Genomic DNA, 21,608 nt, shown 5'->3' with positions numbered 1-21,608 from the left:
AAGAGTCTCTCCCAGACCTATCTGGAGATGCTGGGAATTGAACCTGGCACCTTCTGCAGGCAAAACATTTGCTCTGCAGCCCTTCGCCCGTTAGGGGGCAAAGGAAAGAAGGTGCACAGTTACTGAGTTGGCAAAGTTGATCCTTACTGTAGCATAGTGCCTTAAATTGAGATGCACCTTGGATAGCTCCATTAGAATTCTGACTGATGCCCAGAGCAGATTCACCACCCCACTGACATCAGAGCCACCAGCCTCCACTTCTCCTGCATCCAGCAGCATCTGTCCCAGGTCCCAGTCTGAGGTCGTTCCCATCATCTGCTACCTGGTCCTTTGAATTGGAGATGCCAGGGATTGCACCTGGGGCTTTCTGCTTGCAAAGTAGGTGCTCTTATCGCTGGGTCCTGGTCCATTCCTAACATGGCTGCATTCTGGTCTACAGTGTTATGAAATTTATCCCCCCCACCCCGCAAAAAAAAAAAAAATTAGTAGTTTTTAATTTCTTTTGTATGGTTTTTCCAAACAAACATGCAAACTCCCGGGGACCCAAAGGTCTGTTCCCAATATCCCAGACTGTACAATTCAGCAACCAGGGTTGCCCGCTTCTTCCCTTGGAAATCAAGATAGATGGATATTATATATCTTGTCTGTAGCAGGTAAGGAAGAAAGAAAACAAAATCATAAAAATGATAAAGCTAGAGGAAAATAAATTTTAAAAATGAAGAGTGAAAGCAATTCCCTCTACTCCTATAGCTGCGTTTCGTGTTCAAAAGAATAATACGTCACAGTCATCCTGGGTCTATGCTGCTTCAGAATGGAGGTAGTGGTGGTGTCGGATTCAAAAATCTCCCTGCATCTGGTAACCTAGCCTGTCAGCATTCTCTCCAATCCTAATCTTCTCCCTGATGTGCTAGCTTTCTATATGCAAGGAAGTTTACTACAGGAGAGTTCTCAGTCATATGTTCTCCAGCTTGCATTTGGAAGTGGTTTGGCCACAGGACAGCTGTTTTACATGAATGTGTGTCGATCACTGTGAAGTGTAAACTGACCTTTCTGTCTCTGTCTTTGGCTGCACAGACCACAACGGTCTTATCATTGGTCACATTAGCTTTGCACACCAATATGAACTGAAGTACTCCAGTGGTATGAATTGTGGCATGGGTGCACCGAAGCATGAGGGGAAATGGGAATTTGGGTTTGCTGCTCCAGGTACCTCTGTTAACTCTTCTCCCAGCTCAATGTATGTGACAACACCATGTGAGCCCGGTGTCTGAGAAACTGGGCTTCGGTCTGGGTTAAATTTCCATCCATCCATCCATCCATCCATCTATCTATCTTTTCACAATATTTATATATCGCTCCATATCTAGAACAGATTTCAGAGTGGTGAACACAAAAATCAAAACAGAATAAAAGAATAAAAAGATTAAAACACATCATTTTAAAATGATACTTGTTTAAAAACACAATGTCAATAAAACCAGTAACTGGTCAATTAAGGGATGCTTTCTGGAAGAGAGTTGTTTTCAGGAGGCGCCGGAAACAACGTAGTGTTGGTGCCTGCCTGACCTCCAGGGGCAGGGAGTTCTAGAGAAAGGGGGCCAACACACTGAAGGCTCTTCTGGAGGAATCCAGTTGGGCCATAGGTTGATTCCATGGATTACCATTGACTCCATGGATTCAGTCTAACCTGTGAGCTAACCTCAATCTGAACCCCAGCCTTCTTTCAGCTTTGGTTCCCTGTCTGTAAAATGGGAGTATTTAGTATTAATGGTGCACCACATGGCTGAGTAGGTCCACACAGGATTGTAAAGCACTTTGCAAAATAAAAATTGCTGTATGAATGATAAATGACACCAGTCTTCGATCTTTTTCTTTGCTTCCCTAGAAGCTCGGAGCAGGTTGTAAAACATGCATGAAGCATATGTCCCTTTCCTGTCTCTTTAATCTCCTTATCCCCAAGTCATAGATAAAAGTGAATGCTGTAGGCTGATGAGTATAATCTTTGATGAATCTCCAGTCCTTGTGTGTATGGGTGTTTGTCTTCATCTTTGGTGCAACCAGTGAAGCCAATGGAAGCAGCAGCATGCCGGCAAGTGTCTAAGGTTCCACGGCGTCTGTAACCTTTGCCTGAGTCCTCATAGAGATGATCAGATGACACTGTTTGCTGTGTCCACCTGTTTTCTAAAGCCTCCTGCCTCAGAGAAGGGTGCGGGGGGGGGATCTTTCCGGAAGAGTTCTGTGGGGCGAGGAGTGAGACTGAAATCTGAGCAAGCCCCCTTCTGTAAGCTGGGAGTTCCTGTCAAAGCAGGAGGCATTTTAATGAGCCTCAAACATGTTGGTGCCAAAGAAAGAAACATCATCCTCAGATGTGTAATTAATTGATCAGAAAGGCAGCCACGTCAGATATGGTGTAAAACATTTTCTGTACGACTGCCCTCCGCCTGGGCTGTCTCTTCTGTTTGCTGGTGCCGTGGTGGTGAATTCAGAGCCGCGCTGAGGCTGGGAGCGCAGGGCCTCATGATGCCCTGCATAAGAAGAGCACTAATTGGTTCCATCAGAGAGAAAATCGAATGAATCACTGACCTCTTCTTTCCTGCTTATAAAATGTAACACGTGCCTTCCTTAGGCCTACATGTGGTAACAAAGGCACACTTGCACTCCGCTTGTCTTAAAAAAGAAATTAATTGTTACCCACCCGCCCCCAGCTCATCATTCTGACACCCACATTTACAAAGGACAAGAAGCCCCCACAATTCATCTTTTAAGAATTGGGTGGGGTGGGAATATTGGGCCCTAGACAGTTCCCCAACATGGGGAGTGAGTTCTGTCAAAGCGGGGACCAGAACCTGGTGACACGCTTGGGTTAGATGCACGAGAGGGCCAAGACAAAGGTATTTTGTCTTGGCTTTTACTGTTTTTATTGTTTTTATCTCTTTTAATATTTTAACCGTTTTTATGTATTTTATTGCTGTAAGCCGCCTTGAGAGGGCTTCTGTCCTGAAAGGTGGCCGAGAAATGTTATAAAGGAAGGAAGGAAGGAAGGAAGGGTGGGTGGGTCTGGCGCCGGGTAAAGATTCTGAATAATTAGGACAGCAAGTGCTGAAGTGAACTGAAGCCAGATTTGTCCGAGGGAAAAGCTGGGATTCAGACAGAACAAGCCATGCATGGGGTTAACGGAACTGTTAAGTTAGGGAACGATACGTCTCCCTGACCTGGAAGTATTTATGGCCAGGCCAGGCAGATGTGGTGGTGCTGGCCAGGGCGTAACAAACAGACCGGTACTGCCTTGTTCTCCCTTCACTGTACAGTCTTGCATGGCTTTGTGTCAAAGCATATAGATTGGGTGACTCCTGGCTCGAATCTCAGAAGATCCAGACATAGGGAAACCCACCATCCAAAGACAGTGCCTGCAAGCACTGCCTCAATCCTTTTGAAAGAGGAATCTTCTCAACCCATCTGACCGTTTGGGGTTTGCACTGAAGATTTTCATTAGGCAAGGATGCTAGGAGGTGAGTGAAGGCAACTTGGATTATTTCAGCACAACCAGAAGCAGAGCTTCCATTACCATGAGAAGCAGAAATGAGACTGAATTGAAGATCATGCTTATGAGCACTTGTATTGAAATGGGGTGTCCAGAGCTTGTAAAATCTTGTGGGATTTGGTTGAGCCGATCAAAAGCAGCATGAGAACAGACAAAGCAGCACTCTCAGCAGGGCCGGCATCAAGGGTAGGCATGGATCACACCTCTGTGGGGGCCCATTGGCGAGGGCTGCTGAGAATAAAACTGCCAAGATTATGCTGCCCTTATACAAATCTATGGTGCGGCCACACTTGGAATACTGCGTACTGCTCTGGTCACCGCACCTAAAAAAAATGTTGTAGAGCTGGAAAAAGGGCAGAAAAGGGCATCTAAAATGGGGCTGGAGCATCACCCCTGTGAGTGAAGATTACAACAGCTGGGATTGTTTAGCTTGGCAAAAAGGAGGGCAAGGGGAGACATGAGAGAGGTGTACCAAATTATGCATGCTGTGGAAAAAGTGGACAGGGAGACATTTTTCTCCCTCTGTCATAATACTAGAACCCAATGGGGCCATCCCATGAAGTTGATAGGAGGGAGTTTCAGGACTGATCAAAGGAAGGGCTTCTTCACACAGTGCAGAGTCAAACTATGGAATTCGCTACCTCAAGATGTAGTGATGGCCACCAATTTGGATGGCTTTAAAAGGGGGATGGACAAATTCCTGGAGAAAAGGCTATCATGGCTACTAGTCTTGATGGGTCTGTGCTACCTATGTACACCAGTAGCTGGGGAACATGGGTGGGAGGGGGCTGTTGTGCTCATGCCCTGCTTGTGGGTTCCTGGTCGACAGCTGGTTGGCCACTGTGTGAACAGAATGCTGGACTAGATGGACCCTGGGTCTGATCCAGCCTCAGGGCTCTTCTGATGTTCTTGCAACGTGCTCCCCCTCTTCCTGTTGCAACCTGCTTGTTCTCTCGCCTCTCATCCTGGCCAGACAGAAGTGTTTTGGGAGTGTAGGATGTCACGGCCTTCTTGCTTGCTGGCTCTCTGCAGGTGGTAGCAATGATAAGGAAGAGGAGAAGGAGCAGCAGGAGATGGCCATGAGAAGATAGACTCCCCGAAGCAAGGGGAGTCAGAAGCCTGATGCTGGCGTGAACACTGCTGATGCTGGCCCAGGCCCCCTTCTAGAATTAAAGGGAGGGAGCTCTTGCTTGCACAGGGAACTCTTAGACAGCCTTCCCAACCTGGTGTCCCCCAGATGTGTTGAACTAAAACTCCCATAATGCCGCAGGCAGCTGAACTACAACTCCCAGAGTGGGAGTTGTAGGCCAACACATCTAGAGGGCACCAGGCTCGGGGAGGCTATTCTAGGACTTCCAGCGTGTGAGAAAGCGTGTGGGGTGTGCGTGCGTGCAGTGAAACAAATGTTTGTTTTGCTATTGACCCCATCCAAGGCTGCATACTGGGTTTGTCCCTGGTTTGCCAATTTAGGCTGCTCCTATGGAATGACCCACCCTAGATCTACTGGGCTGCACCCAGTAGCTCGTCTGTTTCTCCCCCTCCCACACACACACACCCTCTGTTCTGCTTTGATGCATTTTCCCAGCCTTCCCCAGAGCCCTTTTATTTCTTCATGCCTACCTGGCTCTGGCTTCTAACTTCCCTCCCTTTGCTCTGCATTTCTGCCAGAGGCAGCCTCCCCAACCTTTGGCTGATCTTTCCAAGGCTGCCCAAACCCCACAGGGGCTCCAGCCTTTGCAAACAGAACCCCTGTGAGGCCTGACACACACCTAGGGAAACGTAAAACAGCTTCTGGGTGAGACAGATGTCTTTGGAGTCTCCAGGGTGCCTTCTGTCGGCTTCCCTCCTGCAGCTTTTGTTTCTGAGGAGTGCCAAGGCATAAAATTCCTGCATTGGTGTTTGCAGAGACAAACAAGCCCCATCAGCGTTTTGATGAGCAGCCGCCTGCCCGTTGATCCTGACTGTCCTCACCTGCCCACTGCCTTTCTTGGTGACAGGCTCACAGCTCAGGCAGAGGAATCTGGTTTCATGCATTTCCGGCAGCCTCTTTGCTTGGGATGCAGTTGTTTTCCAAAGGAAGGAGCTGCCGATTGTGCAGCATCAACATGTCCCTGCTCAGCACAGGAGAGAGGCGGCATGCTGTTGCATATCCGCGCTGCAAATGTAAACTGGCTTGAAATTGGTTTCCCTGTCGTGGCTTTGCCCCAGGGGAACTTAGAAATGGTTCAGCGAAGGGACGAGGAAACTTGTAACTGTGAACTCTAGATACCTGTCATGTCCCAGTCCCCAGACACCTCCAATGGAGATTCTAAGGCAGATGGAGCACCTACAGATTTGGGTAAGCCAGGGTCTCCTTCACGGAGGACATGAGGCCTCCCTGCAAGGGAGAGCACTCCACAGGTTTGACCCCTGACTCTGCTGAAGCCCACCTGTCATGCTTTTCCAACAAGGAAATAAATTTCACGTTGCGCCATCGCTTCCCCAGCTGCCCAAGAACCTCCCTCCCTTGGAAGCATCTGGCAGAAAAGAGAGGGTCCATCTGGTGTATTGTCTGCTCTGCACCTTGATGACTCATTCTGGCTCCTCTGCCAGGCATCTAAATGCAGTCCCGCAAAAGGCTGGTTTCTCTTCATCCAATGGAGGAGAGGGAGGGTGGGTGCAGAGGGAGGGTGGGTGCAGAGGGTGAGTGACTCTGAAGGGGAGCATGCACACCATTCATTCACTGGCCTGAATACAGCACACCTGAAGTCTCCCCTCCCAGAGAGGCCAAAGTACGAGGCTGGGCTATGCCCGTAGAAATCCCTTCTAGTTCTTTGCTAAGGGGCTGGCGTTGAAGGGGAGGAGCTGTAGCTCAGTGGGAGAGCCCCTGCTTTGCATGCGGAGGGTGCCAGGTTCAATCCCTGGCATCTCCAGGAAGGGCTAGGAATTCCTTGGTACATAGCTGTAGCCTACAGCACCTGGTATTCCCAGCCAATCTCCCATCCAAGCAGCTCCCCCCCCCCCCCGTTTAGCTTCCGAGATCAGATGAGATCGGGCGTGTTCAGGGTTGTATGGCTGTAGGCTTTTTAAATGTGGAAGCAGTATATTTTAAATGAATTTAAATACATTTTAAATAATATACTGTGAATATATTTTAGTTTTAGCCATTTTAGATTTAACCTCCTGTTGTATCTGCTCTAATATGTTTTAGTTGTTTCCTTGTTTTGCGTCTATGACCCACTACTAAATATATGAAAAATGGTACATGGCTTGCCAGTCAGTGCTTATAATATCGGGTTAGATGGAGCAGAGTTCTGACTCCGTGTCAGGCAGCTTCCTATGTTTATTCAGAAAGCCTGAGTAACACCTGCCTTACCTGGCCAGGAGCTGTCCCAGGTCCTACATCTCTTTCTCCCCCCCCCCCCCGGTATCAGGATCAGGCTGCTTGGGATGAGATAGTTGTTGAGATAGTTGTTGCCCCAAAACTGTAGATCCCTGCTGGATGACACCAACCGAGTCCCGTTCAAGCTTTTCTTGGTGCCCTGCAACCTGGCACTGGATAAGACCCTCAAAACCCTACAATTCCCCAGTCTCCTCTGGGAAGCCATAGCACTTAAACTGGTCCCAAACCCATGTCATTCCCATGTTATTTGAGAGAACAGTTAGTGAGTCCAGCCCCAAAGGTTCCCAGGCCTTGTGCCGCTTGATCGGTGCTTCCTTTTTCCAATTTAAACATGGCCATTTGGGCAGCTGCCGTTACCAGGCCAATAGGTCACTGTGCCTTAGAGACTGCGGGAGAGAGCATCTTCCTCCCTTCTACTCAAATAGTCACTTTCGAGAGGGAACAGGAGGCAAGGTCTCTGTGTGATTCTACAAATTTCTTAGCTCTTGGGAGCCAGCCAGTTTACAGTTCGTAGGCCCAAGCTCTTTCCATCTTACTTTCACTAGGCCTTTTGCAGCCCCCCCCCCCAACCCCCATACACGCATATCCCAATTGCTGAGCCCTGGCATTTTCTTTGAAGTGCTCTGGGTCAAATTAAGCCCTAGTAGGCCTTGAGAGTAGAGATGGTTTCCTGATGGCTTGTTGCAGCTTGGAAAAGCAAGGCAGGTGAAACATAGCAACCTTTTGTCATCTTAAATGTTGCTTTACGTGCATGAACTATTATTAGTGCAATTATTTAATCAGCATAATGCTTCCTTGGTACATGGCTTGGTGGCTAATGGAGTCTCCATTCCCTCCCCCACTTCTTGTAAAGGGAACTGGAGCAAGTGAAGGGAGCGTGGCCACACAGGAGGTGGTGCAGGGGGAGAGGGAGAGAGACTCAATCTGTCATCACTGGAAACATAATTGACTTGTAGTAACTTGTTGGGTCAGTACTTAGGGCTGATTTATTTTTAGCATAAATTGATGGGAGATTTGGGATTAAGGAGCTGAGCATAATCAGGAGTGTAACTGACAAGAAAAACGACTACCTAGAATTTTTGCAGGGTGGATACTCTTCCTGTTCTGAAGCTGCAAATCTTCATTCTCAATTGGGGATGAACTATGCAAATCAAGGAAATTAGCCTAAACTCTATAATTTCCATGCAGCTTTTGAGGGCTCACCCCCCTCTCCCCATTTTTTTAGGATGAAGAGAGCAGAGAAGTACAGTTCTTTTTCTTTCTTTAAATGATGGGTTCTGTATTGATAGAGTAGTATTTTCAAAAATAAATCCACAATACGGAACCAGCAAAATAATTGCAATAAGCTGTAAACACTGAAGTATCATTATAGTAGGCATAAGTATTAAAATAGTTTTTTTTAAAGAAGGCAAATAAAGGAATGGCAATAATACAATTACAATTGTATGTGGTTTGCATTGACTAGCAGAGCTCACTTCTTGCAAAGTTCCCCTTAAACTAGGAGTGGGGAATATATGGCACTCCAGATATTGTTGGACTGCAGCTCCCATCAGCCCTAGTCAGCACAGCTAATGGTGAGGGATGATGGGAGATGTAGTCCAACAACATTTGGAGGGCCACATGTTCGCCTTAAACTGTGTCCGCACCAGTTGGTTTCTTTCTTCCTGTTGGTGTCTGCAGGGTACACATAGCCCTGGTGTGGGGGTGTGCACAGAAGCACATTGTACCCACCCCCATAACATCTGTATACCTGAGGACAGCGTCATGGCGGAGAGCAGTTTTTTCTCCATAGGAATAAATGGCTCATTTTAACAAATGGGACCTGCAACAACAAAACTCTTCAGTGTTTCCTCCCTCATTCTACTCTCTCCCACCCCATGTTCTGTGTTTCTTTTCCAACTATCACTCTATATTCTATGGCTACTGAGCATGCTCAATCGTCATAGGTTTTCAGGATGGGCAGGTATTTTTGCCCCCTTAAGGTGTTTTTTTTTTTTTTTTAAGAAAGATTTTTTGTCATCTGCAAACCTTGGAGCTTGCTGATACCTCCGTCTTGTTTCTCAGTGGCCCCATTTGGGTTCCATTCCTGTCGGCACTCACCAACTGAGTTTGCTATTAGAAGGAGTAATAAAAGAAAGTCACAGCATGCTCTCGGGGACAATTGGGATGAGGACTAACCCTGCCCATGGTGATCCCAGTAGCTTAGAGTCAGTTGCAAATGATGTCTTCTCTCAACCTTAGCCCAGACTGCAGCCTGTTTGTTTTGTCCCATAAGTCTCAATGGAGCCCACTGAAAACTGAGCCAGTTTCTCTCTGCATAACCCCATCCTAGGCCTGGCTCAGGCTAAAGTGGGGCAGGGTGTTGGGAATGGCTTTTATATTTATAGATAAGGATGACTTATATTAAGAAAAACCAAGTGGAACAAAGTTGGTGGATTAGATTTCAGAGTGGGATACAGTTCTGGTTTCGGTGCCTCCTCATCAAACTGAGAGCATGATCTGTATCAGCTTAGATGAGATGTCTGCTGCTGCTTTTACATCTACCCCGCCCCCCCAATCCTGACCCAGTAGAGCCTCTTTCAAATGCTGTCAGGACTTCTCAAAAATCCTTAGGTAGCAAATGGTTTATGGGAAAGGGAAGGAAATAGGAAAGCCAATCTCCTCAATTATTGATCACCTGTTAAATTTCCGGATCAGTGCTGCACTCAGCATGATAGTGGATTAGGCTAAGAAGATTCCTTCTGTTACCCACAGGCTTGTAATACATCGTGCAACATCTTTAATTCGCAGTCACTCTTCAGTTCTTCCAAGGAGAGCAGCTTTACTGGCCTTCGGGGAGATATTCAGTTCTTGGTTCTCGTATTCACTAATAAAGGGGGAAAGACTTAGGAAATTAAAAAAAAAAAAAAAAGCCAACCCTCTCTGCTTTACTGACTATAACAAAGGCTTCAGCCATAAGCTCGCCATAATGGTAACTCTGAGTTTCTGACTGTGTGTTTCCTACAAATTGTTCCCTTCTCGCTCAATTTAATTTGAGTGTACTGTAAGTATTCTGCCTAGTGCATGTGCCCGTGTGTGCATACACGTGCACGCGCACACACACAAACTCCTTCAAAATGAGCTGAAGGGAGACTACAAGGAAATTTGCTTTCTTGGTTAGTTTTGAACAATAAACGGAGACTCAATCCAGACAAGACAGAGGTACTGTTAGTGGGTGGTTCGTCTGCCCGGCTAGGTGATGTTCAACCTGTTCTGGAGCGGGTTGCGCTCCCCCTAAAGGATCAGGTTTGTAGTTTGGGGATGCTTTTGGACCCAGAACTGTCACTTGAGGCACAGGTGAACTCAGTGGCATGGAGCACTTTTTATCAGCTTAGGCTGGTATGCCAACTATGCCCTTATCTGGACAGAGATAGCCTAGCTACAGTTATCCACGCTCTGATAACCTCTCGTCTGGATTACTGCAATGCATTATACGTGGGGCTGCCTTTGAAAACGGACTGGAAACGTCAGCTACTCCAAAATAGGGCAGCAAGATTGTTAACAGGGACTGGCCAACGAGATCACATTACACCAGTACTTTTCCAGCTGCACTGGCTGCCAGTCCATTTCTAGGCCCAATTCAAAGTGCTGGTATTAACATTCAAAGCCCTTAACGGCTTGTGACCAAGTTATCTGAAGGATTGCCTCCTCCCATATGTGCCTGCCCAGACCCTAAGATAATCCTCAGTGGTCCTTCTCCGGGATCCCCTGCCAAAGGAAGTGAGGCGGGTGGATACCAGGAAGAGGGCCTTTTCTGCTGTGGCCCCCTGGTTGTGGAATGAGCTCCCTAGAGAGGTTTGCCTGGCACCTTGGAGTACATTGTACTCCTTTCAGTGTCAGGTGAAGACCTTTTAATTCTCCCAATATTTTAGCATTTTAGCTTCCTAATCTTTTCGCTCTGGTGTTTTAAATCTGTATTTTAAATCTCTGCATTGCTGCTAAGTTCTATTCTGGCTGTACTGTTATATTGTGGTTTTAAGCTTTCATATTTTATATTGTTTTCTGCTGCCCTCTGTGGTTTTAATTTTTGTGAACTGCCCAGAGAGCTTCGGCTATGGGGCCATATAGAAATAAATAAAATAAAATGTGTACAGCAAGAAATCTGAAATTATTTCCTGGAAAATATTATTTTTCTTCTGGTGGACACTTGGGAATTTTCATTCCGTCACCCCCCCCCCCCCCCGGCACGCTTTATCCCTTCTGGGGGCTCAGGGACTGCTGGAACTACACATGGGATGTTGGATAGCATGAATTTGCATCCCTCATAAAATTCTGTCTTTGAATGATTTGATGGAGAGGTTTTGCTATCAGAGTCTGACTGCTCTGCAGGAATAGAAAAGGATTAGAATGACATATGGCCTGGTTAAACAGATTTTGGTATGTGAACTTAAAAATCCAAAATGGTTGTCAAGTCGACTGGAACTGAGAGCCGTACTAGCATGGGCCACAGTCTGATGTGAGCTTTCGGGCATATGCCATTTTGAAAGGGACAAGAGTTCTGCGAGCTTGTTCCACCCCTTACAACGTCCTTCAGACATTGCCGTGTTTTGTTGAGGGGCCCCTATAGCTCAGGGGTGGCCAAGAGGTGTCCTGCATCCACTTGTGTGGCCCTCTCTGTCTTTGCCACACCGCCAAACTGCCACAGAGGCTTAAAAAGGACACGTTTAGCTTGAAAACAAGCAAAATGTGGCCTTTTTAAGCCTTTGTAATGGTTTGCCATGGAAATTCGGCAGCAAACCACCAATGTTTGTGTTGCTGCCGCTGGTCTGCCAGCAGCAGTTTTATGGAGAACACTTTTAGTCCATTCGTTGTCTGAATGTGGGGTAGAGTCCTCATAGCTCATATGATTGTATGTGCTGTTTGTGATCTCTTCAAACTAATTCACTAATCCCCAAGATAGCAAAGTGTATGAACTGCAACACTGTGTACTTTGGAGAAGTATTAATGTTGTTTATCTTAATTATCTGCAAATGTGATCAGTGGCACGTGGTGAAGACACAGAGACCTCAAAAAGCCTGAATGTGAACTTGGACTGACAATATAGGTCAACTGGCAGGTTAAATATTGTCAATTATTTCGTAAATCTAAGGAGCTGATGATGCTTGGAAAATTGGCCTTCTGCCTATTTAGCACTGCTGTTTTTAAAAACGGAGTTATGTGGGTTTTTTTTAAAGTTCTTGTTACTTTGCTTTATTTCTGTTTTAATTTCTTTCCTTTTTTAATGTGTGTAACTGTAGGCAGACCCTGGTGTTCTAGGATTAAAGCCAAATAACTGCTGGGTGAACATTTTTAGAAACCTTATCTAGTATTGTCAAAAGTTGTTATAATTGAGTACAATTTTTTAAAAATAAAAATTTAATTTCATTGTTTTGCAATAAGAAAGGTCTACAGTTCCATGCATCACAAAGAGTCCCACCTTGACCTTGGAGCTGAGGAGAAGGCAGCGTATTGTCCCATAGTTCCATAGAATCATAGAATAGTAGGGTTGGAAGGGGCCTACAAGGCCATCGAGTCCAACCGCCCACTCAGTGCAGGAATCCAAGTCAGAGCATCCCTGACAAATGGCTGTCCAGCCTCGTCTTGAAGGCCTCCAGTGTGGGAGAGCCCACCACCTCCCTAGGTAATGGGTTCCATTGTCGTATTGCTCTTACAGTCAGGAAGTTTTTCCTGATGTTCAGCCGGAATCTGGCTTCCTGTAACTTGAGCCCATTATTCCGTGTCCTGCACTCTGGGATGATCAAGAAGAGCTCCTGGCCTTCTTCTCTGTGACAACCTTTCAAGTACTTGAAGAGTGCTATCATATCTCCCCTCAGTTTTCTCTTCTCAAGGCTAAATTATTTATTTATTTATTTATTTATTGCATTTATACCCCGCCTTTTTTCCTCTTGCAAGGAACCCAAGGCGGCTTACATTATCCTCCTCCTCTCCATTTTATCCTCACAACAACAACCCTGTGAGGTGGGTTGGGCTGAGAGTCTGTGACTGGCCCAAAGTCACCCAGTGAGCTTTCATGGCCGAGTGGGGACTAGAACCCGGATCTCGCAGCTCCTAGTCCAACACTCTTGCCACTACACCACACAAACATAAACATGCCCAGTTCTTTCAGTCTCTCTTCATAGGGCTTTGTTTCCAGTCCCCTGATCATCTTTGTTCCACTGTGCTTCTGAGGCATTCCAAGTGTCTGGGAAATGCAACATGATGCACACAAGCCCCAACCCTCCTCTTGAGCTTGGACCTTGAGAGGGATAGTTGAGGGATTGTTCTAGCAGTTGGACTGTGCTTCGGAGATGTTCACAGGGCACCCTTCTGCCCCCCCCCCGACCTCCACAGCTTCAAGCTTAAGAGCTGAGACAGGGCTTGTAATGGCGTCTGATGCATTTTGAGTGCCTGGGAAGCACAGCCTACCTAGCTCCATGAACAGTTCCTCACCCCCTTGGAACTGGGGGGGTGCAAGGGAGCAGAAGAGTGTGACTTTGCTCTGAATTTTGGAAACACAACACTACGCTGGGGACATGATCCCCCACCCCACCTCACTCCTTGTGAGAGAGAAAAGGGTCTAGTGCCCGCAGCTTGTTGTTTGGCTATCAAGGCTAGCCAAAATGCATCTTGGGACTCTGAACATGCAGACACTGTGACTGCACCATCCAGTCAGATTCTTTTCTTCCGTATCCCCCACCCCACCCCAGCTTGCTTTGTGTAACATATTGCTGGATGAAGAGATTTGGAGATCTCAAAAGCTTGCACATTTTTTTTGTGATCTTTTGTTTGGCCTTAGAAAGGTGATACACTAATATGTAACTTGTTTTTGTAATTGGCATCAGTACTGAATGTGTTGATGATTAAAATATATTTTGTTGTTCTTATAAAACAAATGCTTTAAAAATACTTGATAACATTTAGGTAATATTTGACCAGTCAGTTGGAGCTTTTCTCTGCAAGGCATTTATTGTACGCTCATGATTCCTTATTCACAGTTGTTTAAAGTTCTTTAGATGACATTGTGATCCTTCAGTTTCGCTTCTGTTTTTTAAGAGCGCTTTCCCAGCTTTTTTAGAGCAGGGAAAATAGGCTATTATTTCTGAAAGTGAAAGAACTACTTGTGTATCTGCACTATTGTGCTGTAGCACAGTGCCACCTAGAGGTTATGTGGAAAAGCAGAACAGGAAAAGCGCTTGGTGGAGAGCTCAGATCTCAGTTCTGCGACGAAACCGAAAGTAGATACAGTGATTAACAGCCTTGAGTAGAAAAGCTCTTGATTAGATCTTTTTTGCCTTGTTGAATGCTCAGGCCTAATGTAAACACAGGTGCAAAATCAAATGTGGGTTGTGTGTTGAATCTTGTTAAAACTGTGCCTCTGTACAACAACATAGGGTGCTGTTCGCTCCATTAGGTCAGCACTTCTTGAATACCAGCTTGAGATTTTATAATTATATCTTAATTCATTATTGTGTAAATATGTGGGAAGAAGCAGGACTGCTTCTACATATCTTATGTGTGTACTTGCAGGATTGTGACGATGAATGTTCTGGTCAGATGCTTGGCAAACATAAGGTGGTAGCCTTGAGTGTAGATTCTTCTCTGAATGAGTGTAGAATCTTCCCTGGTGACCTCCGGATGTGTTGGACTACAGTTCCCATCAATCCCAGTCAGCATGGTTGGGGAAGGTTGTCTTAAGGTATATCCTGGTCTGAAAGAGAAGAAGGCAAGTGTTGTATATTCATTACCTATAAATGTCTATCTCCTGAAATAAATTTGGGAGCCTGTATTATATGATGTTATTTGTTGCTGTTCTAGAAAATTGGTATTTTCAGCTTGGCTGTGACATTCTTAGGAATCAGTTACTGTGAGCATTTTTAGAGAGCTCCAGCTAGAAGGAGAGACAGACAGACATTGTTTTGTCCCTTAATAGTGAATACATACGATGTTTTCATATCATTCTGTGACATGCAATTTCTAACGTGTCTGTTTTTAAAGACCATTAGACTGTGTGTTGTTTTGTCAGATTTTGTGTTTATAAGAAATTGAAGCTTTTAGTTTAGGAAAAAAAAGATGACTCAAGGGAATTCTGACAGAGGCTTAGAAAAATATGAATGGTACGGAAAGACTATTGTTCTCTCTCAACACCAGAACTTGGGGTCATCTGATGAAAGAGATCGGCAGTATTTCTTCTTCCTCAATGCATAATTAGCTCACGGGATTCCTTGCCAGAAGATGTGTTTTTTTCAAGTTTTATTGCATATAGCCAATGGCCATTACAATATAAACACAAGAGAACATATTTATAAAACATTGAACGATCAATCCAATAAAACACAAGTGGTGCCTTGAAAATAGAAATAAAAGGTTTTAAGCATATGCTTAAATTAGAAAATGAAACTCCCCTTGGCTTTTGATGTGATTCAGAAAGGCCATTCTTTGTTGCAGCTAGCGTGATCTTACAGTCGTCGGAGAGGCCTTCTAGAAAGGTCTGAAAAGGATCTTAACCCTAAATGGATTATATACAGTGCAGTATAAAGTATAATGCATGACATCTTCAGTTTGGCCTAATCCACATACACATGCCCTTGCCACAAGATGTGGTGACAGCTAGATAGTTAGATGGCTTTAAATTAGGATTGGGGAACAGTATAGCTTCCAAATCCCGTGAAATACTAGTTCCCCTTTACTCAGCACTGGTTAGGTCTCATCTGGAGTACTGTGTTCAGTTATAATTATTATTATTATTATTATTATATTTATATCCTGCCTTTTTCCCAATACTGGGACTCAAGGCGGCTTTACAACGTTAAAACGTATAGAGTTAAAACCTATAAATAGCAATATAAATACAAGTGTACAAAAGTTGAAAATATAATTAAATCATCAATATTAAAATTGTAAAAATATCAAAACATTAAAAGACAACCACCACAACAAAAATAGTATCCATACGTCATATTTTCAAAGGTCCAGACTAGTTATCCCCAAAGGCCTGCTGGAACAAAAAGATTCACTTTAAGAAGGATGCAGGCAAGCTGGAGAGGGTTCAGAGGAGGGCAACGAAGATGATCAGGGGACTGGAAACAAAGCCCTATGAAGAGAGACTGAAAGAACTGGGCATGTTTAGCCTTGAGGAGACTGAGGGGAGACAGGATGGCGCTCTTCAAGGACTTGAAAGATTGTCACAGGGGAAGGCTAGGATCTCTTCCTGATCATCCCAGAGAGCAGGACACGAAATCATGGGCTCAAGTGACAGGAAGCCAGATTCCGGCTGAACATCAAGAAAAATGTCCTGACTGTTAGAGCAACATGACAATGGAACCAATTACCTAGGGAGGTGGTGGGCTTTCCCACACTGGAGGCGTTCAAGACGAGGCTGGACAGCCATCTGCCAGGGATGCTTTGATTCAGATTCCTGCATTGAGCAGGGGGTTGGACTCGATGGTCTTATAGGCCCCTTCCAACCCTACTATTCTATGAGTCTATGACTGAGGGAAGGCAGCAATGGGAAGCAGTGACCCAGGGTTGAGGGGTTCCCTTCCTCAGAGAAGGCAGCGGTACAGCTTTCAGTGCCGCAGTCAATTGACAAGCGTTTCTGTTTGGCAAGATGTCTTTGAGCTGTAAAATCGTAAGCAAAGCTTAGCTAGGGAAAAAGCCTGTTCAGCAGGAACTGTTCATGCCCGTTCTTAAATATTAATAAGACAGTCCAAGCAGGAGGAGGAGGGCGGGGGGTGACACCTGAATTTTTAAAGCTAATGAAGACGAGCGTTAAACTCTCTGTATCTTGACTCCGTGGCCTCAGGATGTTAGCAGTATTCCCAAGAATTGCTCCTAAATTTGAATATATGCTTTCTTTCATGGCATGTCTACAGGCCCTTCCTTGCCATTGTCTGAGTTGCTGGGGTGTCACAGAATGTTTGCGAGCGTTTTTACTGAGGTGGGGCAGGGGTCAGAACATTAAACAATGACTACAGTTCCAGTGAGGAGAAAGTGAGGTTGATTTGAAGAAAATCTCACATGGGGATTCTCTGAAGGAGGAAGTGAAATGTCACACAGGCAGGAGATGGCATTGCATTGTTGTTTAGTCGTTCAGTCGTGTCCGACTCTTCGTGACCCCATGGACCGTAGCATGCCAGGCCTTCCTGTCCTGTGCTCTCTCCCAGAGCATGCTCAAGTCCATATTCATTGCATCAGTGATGCCGTCTAGCCATCTCATCCTCTCCCGTCCCCTTCTCCTTTTGCCTTCAGACTTTCCCAGCATCAGGGTCTTTTCCAGAGAGTTTTCTCTTCACAGTGGCATTGCATATGACATCAGTATTTCATGAGGTAAAGTGACTGGAGAACAAGAAAGGGAGAGAGGCAGAGGGCTTCTCCACACGGAGCTTTTATCCTGCTATTGAGATGGCTCACTCATGGAAGTTTGTGGGGCCCTTTAGATGACATTGTGAACCTCCAGGGCATCTCCCACCATTTCCCCCAGCCTATCCTGTGTTTTCCCCAAATGCAAAAAATGTGGTATTTTTTCCAGCCCACAGAAGTAAGAGTGTCATGACCTCCCTGTGAAATTCTCCAATAGTGTGAAGAAACTGCTGTGTCTGGGCAGCTGTGGGAGTTTGTTTTCGATTGCTGGTGGCGTGGTCGGGATGACGAAGCCATTGTGGATGGGCACCCGGGAGAACCTGAGCGGGGATCCTCTTGGCAAGGAGGGAAGAACGGGTGGGAGACCCTGGCTGTCAAGCCTGTATGACCTCCTTCCTTGCTTGCAAGGAGACCAGGCAGACTTGACAGGCGCTAGGGCAGGAACCACTGCCAACTGCACTCTCTCCCTTCCTTGCAAGGAGGAGAGCATGCACAGTTGGAGGACAACCCTTGCCTCCAGCTGTGCGCCCTCCTCTCCTTGCAAGGAAGGGAGAGAGCGCAGCTGGAGGGCGACTCCTGCCTCCGCCGCCTGACTCAAGCCTTCACGGGCTCCTTGCAAGCAAGGAGCCCGTGAAGGCTTGAGCCGCCCGCCGACTGTGCTCTCTCCCTTCCTTGCAAGGAGGAGGGGGCGCACGGTTGGAGGGCGGGCAACTGCTGCCTCCATTCAAGCCTTCATGGGCTGCTTGCTTTCAAGAAGCCAGAGAAGGCTTGTGAGGTGGGGGCAGTAGATGGCAGAGATCTTGAGCACATGAAAGGAATCCAGCAACTCGCTGGAAAAACGGTGTGATGGTGGGGAAAGGAGGGGACTCTCACGAGCCAACCACCAGTAATGTCTGAGGGGAGGGAATGGGGCAGGAACCAGAGAGGAATTTTCGCTATGGCCCCAGCACGTGTAATGAATCATAGCGGAAAAGGAGCGGTCTTTCTGAGCGGCTCCCCCCCGCCATGAAAAGGTAAAACATGGAACATGGCAAGATGTGCCCATGCCATGCTTTATACGGGGGCACACATATAAAGGAGCATGACCCCATCCCGCAATGTACCCGGATGAGGGAAGCACCGGGATTGTTGTGGATTTCTGACCCCCCCCCCCCATGGAGCCCAGAGAGAGAGACCAGCTTCCTAAATTTTTGAAGAACAGTTCATCAGTGAGCCAGGGGAAGTTGCTGAATCTCATCCTAGGAGATATGGGTAGGGAGCTGGGTGTAACTGAATCCTGGCCAACCATGTGCTTTTAATACAGAGGTTGGCAGACTTCAGGCTTGAGGGATCTGCTTTGTTTTTTTCCTTGAACCCTGAGATCCACCGACTGGTTGTTGTTGTTGTTCAGTCGTTAAGTCGTGTCCAACTCTTCATGACCCCCTGGACCATAGCACGCCAGGCCTTCCTGTCCTCTGCTCTCTCCCGGAGCGTGCTCAAGTCCATATTCACTGCATTGGTGATGCCATCTAGCCATCCCATCCTCTGCCTGTTGCCTTCAGTCTTTCCCAGCATCAGGGTCTTGTCCAGGGAGTTTTCTGGAGCCTGGTGCAAAAGACATACACTGAGCCCAGGAGTTGTTTTGAGTACAGAACTGAATGGCGCTCACAGCCCTTTCACACAAAAATCCACTCCTGGTTACCTTAAGTATTTTTCATTTCAGCAGGATAATGTGTGTGGGGGTGGGGAAGTGTCAGTTAGTTGCTGCTATTTTTAAACAATTGGGAGTCAGAAATACTTGCAGATAGATCTATGGCAAATCTACCAAGATCCAGATCTACTTTCTGCCCATCCCTCTTTTTAATGGCTAAAGAATGAGTTTTGTTCACTTAAAAGTGTAATTAAAAGGTGCAATTGAAGCTATTATTCCTTGTGCTTAAGACTCATTGATTTAAATAGGACTTCTGTGCACTGGCTTGAGACAGAAACATCATTCTTCTTCTTTAATAATGGTCACTGACAACAGAACAGATGTTGAAGAAGGAAAGATATAGGATGTATTGGATATTTTGGATGAAGAAGCATTGTCGGGTTGGTATTTAAAATATGTCTTCAATAAATCCTGACTGGTTTCTCAAGCCCAAAAACATTATTTCAGCTATAAAAGGCAACAAATGGCCTTTAAAAGTTTATAGCCTCGCTCATATTTAAACATTAAAAGGTTGTGTTCTCACTCTCAGCCTCCTGGGTGGGTCTGTGGGAGCGGGGAAGGGAAGGGACGGATCTATTCTCCAAATGGTGATCTGGTGGCCCGAAAGTGTTGTGGTGCTGCACACCAAAGCCTTTCAGAGGTGGCCAGGTTCCATAAAGCAAGAGGGCTAGCAATTAAGTTCTCATTGTATACAAGGCCCAAAGAATAAGAGCGATGATACTGAAGCACAGAATATCTCTTAAAACTTCAAACAAAACAAAACAAACTGGATTTGGCGTGCTTTCATACGGAGGGCTCTAGCACTAACAGCCAGAAGCCGTTGCGTAGCTCTTCCGTTTTGTCTTCCTTAATGGATGTTCTGCAGCAAGGAAACAGTCGGAAGAGGCAGGAGGGTTTCAAGTGGGTGACGATGATGTCTTCCCTGCTCCACACCTGTACAATCCTGTGAATGTGGCAGGGTGATGATGCCATAAAAGCTTCATCTGGAAGCGACCTTGGACATACAAGAATCGTGATAACTGGGCCTGACAAACAGTCTCACAAAGTCTGACAGTGGCTGTTGTTAGCTGCCAACATCTGTTGGGCAGAGAGATCTCTGAAAACAAGAGGCGACACATGGAGGCATGTTGCAACCCCATATTGCAGAAGCTATAGGATCTGTCACAGCATCCTGTGCTGCGGGGTTCCACAGGTTTCATATGTCTTGTAGAATTTTTAAACAGGCTGATTTTCAGTGGATGAATGTGAGATTGCATATGTTGAAAGAGAATGAACAAATCCCAGCTTACTCATTCACTAACAGGGCTAGCTTTTTTTTTATCAGAAACTAGAACCAGACCAACATTTCTAACTTATCAAAGATGCTTCTACCAATGGCACCTTGGGAACTGTCGGTAAAAGCGTCCTTGGGAGCTGTGTCTCCCCCCAACCACCTTTTCATTTTATTTATTTAAAAGATTTGTATCCCGACGTGTATAATTAAGATCTCAGGGCAGCGTACAGAGAAAATCAATGTAAACAGTATAAAACAATACATAATTTAAACCGCTAAAAACATATTAAACCATTAAACAAGCAAATATCAATTAAAATCTAAAACAACGAACAGTTAAAACAGTGTGCTACTTTAGGGAATGCATTTAGCCATCAAAGGCTTTGGTAAAAGCCATGTTTCTACTTGGCACCGAAATGAAAACAATATCTGCGCCAATCGGGCCTCCAAGGGGAGGGCATTCCACAACTGGGGTGCCACAGCACTGAAGGCCCTCTCCCACGTTACACCATAGTGTATGTCTCGTGGTGGTGGGACGCAGAGGAGGGCTCCTCCAATAGATCTCAGTCCTTGGGCAGGCATATATAGGGAGAGGCGTTCCCTCAAATATCAAGGTCCCAAGCCGCTTAGGGCTTTAAATGTCATCACCAAAACCTTGAATTCCAACCAGAAGTGTATTGGCTGCCAGGAATGAATCTGAGTGTGTGGAGATGTCTGGCAGCTCAGATTCAGAATGGGAACAGACAGAACAGGGGGAGGCACCCTCCCTAGTGAGCTAAGATATGGCAAGACTTACTTCTCAAGACCTTGACACACAGGTGGCTCAGCCTGAACACCCCCCCTCTCCACCATGAGAACCCAGGGTTCAGGGGAGGAAGAGAGCAAGGGGCATGACTTGAGGGACACTAGGATCCTTCGCAGAGCAAAGTCAGAAAGGTTAGGGACAGGGCTCAGACGCTGTGCCAGGTTGGCCACTCATGGAAGCCAATGTAGGAGGGAGCCACCGTAAGGGAGGGGCATCCCTGCAAAGCAAGTCTGGCCGAGAAGTTCATGCCCAGAATGCTGGCAACTTCTCTGACTTCCACTTTGTCTCCTCTATTGATATTCATAGATGAGTGGATTAGCTGTTTCATTATAGTCTGAGAGTTTCCTAGAATGAGCATTTGTAAAGAAGCTGGTCCTTAACTAATGCAGAAGTGTAGCTCGGGGCCTTGTTTCCTGGAGTGTGTTGACTGTAGGGATGTCAGAGAATTTCACCACGAATCTCGGGGAGGCCGAATGCCAGCACATTCGGCCCCCCGAAATCGTTGGCGAAATGGTCTGCCCCCCCGCCCGCCCCCCGGGA

General features: G+C 46.1%; 1 protein-coding gene across 6 annotated transcripts in view; it reads left to right on the top strand.

Annotated features, from left to right (window-relative positions):
- LOC146341064 (acid-sensing ion channel 2) overlaps positions 1–21,608 on the top strand; it is a 598,108-nt gene that overhangs the window by 471,315 nt on the left and 105,185 nt on the right. The window lies entirely within an intron of this gene.

Source organism: Heloderma suspectum, chromosome 6, assembly GCF_057233095.1.
Source record: "Heloderma suspectum isolate Gila_16-S chromosome 6, 16-S_ref, whole genome shotgun sequence".
NCBI lineage: Eukaryota > Metazoa > Chordata > Lepidosauria > Squamata > Helodermatidae > Heloderma > Heloderma suspectum.
Note: the sequence above shows the minus strand (reverse complement) of the source record. Positions and strands in the feature narration are given on the sequence as shown.